The sequence below is a fragment of the Alosa sapidissima genome, chromosome 3 (genome assembly GCF_018492685.1).
Source record: "Alosa sapidissima isolate fAloSap1 chromosome 3, fAloSap1.pri, whole genome shotgun sequence".
NCBI classification, from domain to species: domain Eukaryota; kingdom Metazoa; phylum Chordata; class Actinopteri; order Clupeiformes; family Clupeidae; genus Alosa; species Alosa sapidissima.
Window position 1 is genome coordinate 40,703,131 of NC_055959.1, and position 5,000 is coordinate 40,708,130.

A 5,000-nucleotide genomic window follows, 5' to 3' on the forward strand; every position below is an offset into this window, starting at 1 on the left:
GAAATAACTAACTTCATCTTCATTTAAACATACGCGTCAGACTACAACACCAGCTATACTCAAGGAAGTGAACAAAGATGGGGAAGGTTTAATGGACTTAGAAAACACAGGAAACCCAAAAACTGAACCTGTTTTTATCACTACATCACTACAAACAAGGAAGTAAATGATTGAGATGACCGTTTTATTGATAAATCAAAATAAAAGTTCAAACAGACTAGTGCTGCCACTAACGACTAATTTTCTAACGGCTAATCTTTCGACTAATTTTTCGATTGACTAATCTAAACGACTAATTTTTTTAAAAACAAATTTTGTTGTGTTCGTTTTATTTTGAACTCAACTAAAGGAAAAACGTAAAATATATATCACCCTACTTTTGTTAGAAGCTGTATTACTGTAAGTAAACTGTTCAAAAACATTAACACCCATTTTAAATGCTACCTTCAGATCTAATGTCAGACCTTTGATAGACTTTATTTGTATGCCATAGACAACTTCTTTGACCTGAGGCCCGGTCATGGCATACTTTGGGGTCATAGGGCCCACCTACATGAACCCACCCCCCATCAAATTATCATTATATCACATCACAATTATTATTGTTATGCTATATTGTTATACATGCACTTCAAAGCAGCCAGTGTTTAAAGTGCTAACATTGTTCACAAAAAGTGTGAAAACATGCACATCAGAGGACTGCTTTAATAATGTAAAATGTAATTACAATAGTTCCATTGCTTTTGCATGGTTGCATGATAAATACTTCTCCATAGTTCGAATTACAGGGAGACAGAAATATCAGTTTTGGGGGGGTCCCAAAGAGAAAGAAATATCAGTTTTGGGGGGGGTCAGATCATTTTTCTGATATAATGAAAAATATCATTACAGTTGGCTACAATACAAGTCAACTCCTATTTTCATTGTAGGAACATTTTAATGTAAAGCGATTTCAGACACCCCTATTATGGACCGTACCATTTTTAACCACCGTGGCGTGCGATGCAACGGAGATAGAGAACGACTTGAACTTCTCAAGCAAGTGTCAACGTTGAATGACAAAACGCTAGGTAAATTCCTCAAGTAGGCTAAATTCTGCTGGCATGCATGGGTAAATGTAAGCTGCTAGCAGACGTCTAGCTTGTTGAAAATGTGCTATTTTACAACCTTCATGTATTAACATGTTTTGTTCTTTCATAGCTCTTGTAAAGGTGGCTTTTTGTAAAGGTATTTTTTTTACTATACAGAATGGTATTTCAGTGCACTTAACTTCTAACTTTTGAGAGTTGATCAAAACAGTTCTCTGTTGGATATATAATAACAATGAGATATTCTGTAGCCTACTGATTATCAGTTTGTTGCATGTTTAGACCTTGTATGTGTGTTGCACAACACATTTTGCACTTGATGGTCATAGAAGAGGTGAAAGAGCAGTACCCCCCAATTATGGTGGGGTAATTCGCACTCTGTATTTCTCAAAACAACAGCAATTATATGGGTGTCATCGTTTTGGGATGTTTACCCTCATGCAAGCATTATACACTGGTAGGCAAATGGAAAGCATATTGACATATTTAATTATGCCACAAGCTTTTGGCCATGTTATTCAAATTTGACTATAGATAGTCTATTATAGTCTGTGCCCTGTTTTTATGGAAGTTGCATTAATCCACATTGTTCTATTAAATGTAGTTTCATAATTAAATAGCCTTCCAATAGGTTGAATTGGAGCTTTGCTACCAACGTTATCAAGTGGTTTCAGTTTCTCTCGCACATTGAATGAACGCTCATACCACCATTTAATTGTATGCCTCTATGTTTGATGACACCAAATTAGCAAGTATTTCCTACTGATTGCAGAAACGTTTGTTTTCTTTTTCTGTCGGTCCGCGGTTCCTTGATCAATTGTGCAGCAAATTATCAGATGAAGCCCCGGGAATAATTTCACTCCGCGGCTCCGGACCAGCAATGTCCACGTTACGGCCAATGCTGGTCCGCGCGGCCCATAGTTCAAGAAACGCTGGACTTTCAAAGGCGACAGGAGTTGAGGACTTTGCAAATGAGCCTAACATCAGCATGTTCAAAGCAAGTAGGCTTTGCGCGTCTTACCACATAGGTTACCTCACTTTATCAGTTGGCTTGCGTCGTGACTTATTGACCATTAGAAATGACGCGCACCTTGATTGTTGAGATCACGAGCGGCGGCATGTTCATTTTAACGTTTTTTGTATGGATGAATTACAGTAATGACACGCCGTTGCGTTGTCAACATGAGACACTCTTCGCTTCATTTATTTCAATTTCCACAATATATATTAGTCAGAGTCTGGACTAGCGTAACCTACTAGCTTAGCTCCCCCCACTTAGCTCTGCCTAATAATGAATTGCGCTGAAAGCAGGCAGGCACACAGCTTTGCTGCTGGCGTTAACACTTGCGTGCATAACGGGGTTTAAAACATGACTGCCAAAGTCTTAGTAGCCTGTTTAACATCCAAAGATGTCATTGTACTTTTCAAGAGTTAATAACATAGAGTTAATATAACATTACAGTGAGCCGTTTGAGACCAAAAATAAATAGTAAAATGACTCTTCGACTAAAAAAATTGCCGTTGACTAATTTTCATGGTCGATTAGGTCGATAAGTCGACTAATCGCGGCGTAACACACTAGGGCCGTAACAACTGTCCTTATCTTAAATCTCCTTGTTACCATCTACTTTCTACGGATTTACTGGCTACCGATTATATCTTGTGAACAAACTGTTGCATAAACTGTTGTTGCTCGAGGCTTTGGATTATCGGACTCTATAACCTTGATCGCCAAACTTTTCTGTCAAACGTTAACGTGAAACGTTAAGCCAGCATCAAGGGCTGCAAATAATACCGGGCCAAGGAAACGCCATCTGGAAGAAGAAGCATCACATTCCTTCTAACGTCTCTCAAAACTAGTGACTCAATATAAAAGTGAGATCTTCTCAGATTACTTACCCGCTACCTGTGTTCGAGTTATCAAGGAACTGCACGATATCGCTGTTGCTAGCCAACTAGCAAACAAACGTTTAAAAGACAGTTGACACCGACGAGCCCTCGCCGCGACACGATGCCTCCCCTCAGCTGTGCACCAGGCTGCGACTCATGCGTCCTTCTCAGCGAAAAGATAGTGGAACTCGAAGCCAGAATAGCGACCCTCCATCAGATTGAGAAGGATGAACAGTTCCTCGACACCATTCTCTCCGTAAGTAACGTTACCTCTCTTACACACACAAATGCCAGATGCCCTGATTTCACTCTGTCCTCCAATACTTTAACCATGCCATGCACTAATGCAACTTCTGTCCCTGTTGCCTCTCCCCGGCCTCTGCTGAGAACCAAGCCTGCTCTGCTGGCCAGCTCCACTCCACACCAGCCTGAGCCATGGCGTAGAAGCAAGCATCACAAGCACGGCAGACGGTCCGGACGGCACTCAGGCCCAGCCCAACCTATACGACTGGAAAATCGCTATGCCATTCTGACCGAGGATGAGGAGCCCCTCCAGCCCCGAGACAACCATCCTGGTCCCTCCTCAAAGTCGGCGCCCCCCCGACCCCCTCCTCCCCGGACCTCATCAACCTCCACCCTGGTCATCGGCAGTTCCATGGTTAGAGACCTCTGCATTCCCCTATCATGTAGCGGTCCCTCCAAGGTCTACTGCTTCCCTGGTGCCAAGGTCCTTGACATCCAGCAGAAACTCCCAAGCATCCTGGCCCGCCACACCAAGGTCAACAACATCATCGTACACGTGGGCACGAACGACATCAGAGATAAGCAGTCAGTAGCACTGCAGGGAAACTACAAAACTCTCATCACCACTCTGATGGGCACAGAAAAACGCTTTGTCATCTCTGGGCCTCTCCCTACCTACAGAAAAGGTGCTGAGAGATGGTCCAGACTGTTCGATCTCCACACCTGGCTCAAACGTTTTTGAGCAAAGTACTTGAAAAAGGTGTTTGTAATCAGTTAAATACCTTCCTCAACGAAAACAGTATCCTTGAAAAATTCCAATCAGGTTTTAGATCAAATTACAGCACAGAAACGGCTCTAGTAAAAATAGTCAATGATCTCAGACTAGCTACCGACTCAAACAAAGTCTCAATCCTTATTCTTCTGGATTTGAGTGCGGCATTTGACACCATTGATCATAGCATCCTAATTCACCGCCTTGCGAAGTGGGTGGGTCTCTCTGATAATGCTCTAAACTGGTTTCAAACCTACATTACTGGCAGAGATTTTTATATCAGTCTAGGAGATCATGTATCTGAAAAACATGACTTGCCTTTTGGTGTGGCCCAGGGGAGCTGCCTTGGTCCCCTGCTATTTTCTCTATATATGCTTCCATTGGGAAACGTCATAAGTCAGCATAATGTAAACTTCCACAGCTACGCAGATGATACCCAATTGTATATCTCTGTGGAGCCAACTAACCCAGATGGCCTTTGCTCCCTCACTGCATGCCTAACCTCCATTAATCAGTGGATGAGCAAAAACTTTTTGAAACTAAATGATGACAAAACAGAGGTACTTCTGGTTGGACCAAAACTAAAGCGAGATATTATTCTTAGTAATCTGGGGAACTTGGCACACCAGGTCAAATCAAAAGTAACAAGCCTCAGTGTCATCCTAGATGCAGAGTTAAGTTTTAAGCCCCATATCAGTAAAGTTACTCAGACAGCCTATTTCCACTTGAGAAACATTGCCAAAGTGCGGCCCTTCTTAACTCAACAAGATGCAGAAAAACTAATTCACGCCTTTATCACTAGCAGGTTAGACTACTGCAATGCACTTTTCACTGGTCTTCCCAAAAAACATCTAAAGAAATTGGCACTCATACAGAACTCTGCGGCTAGACTTTTAACTAAGACTAAGAAGAGAGAACACATCACCCCTGTGTTGGCTGAACTGCACTGGCTCCCTATTTCCTATAGAATTGATTTTAAGGTTATGTTAATTACTTACAAAGCTCTG

The 5,000-nt window shown here is 41.9% G+C and overlaps 1 long non-coding RNA gene across 1 annotated transcript in view; it reads left to right on the forward strand.

Moving 5' to 3' along the window:
* The first annotated feature begins 1,405 nt into the window (after positions 1-1,405).
* Positions 1,406-5,000, forward strand: part of LOC121706184 — a 25,024-nt gene continuing 21,429 nt past the window's right edge. Inside the window, exon 1 of the long non-coding RNA XR_006030981.1 lies at positions 1,406-1,468. This is a non-coding gene — a long non-coding RNA (uncharacterized LOC121706184). The remainder of the gene's footprint in view (positions 1,469-5,000) is intronic.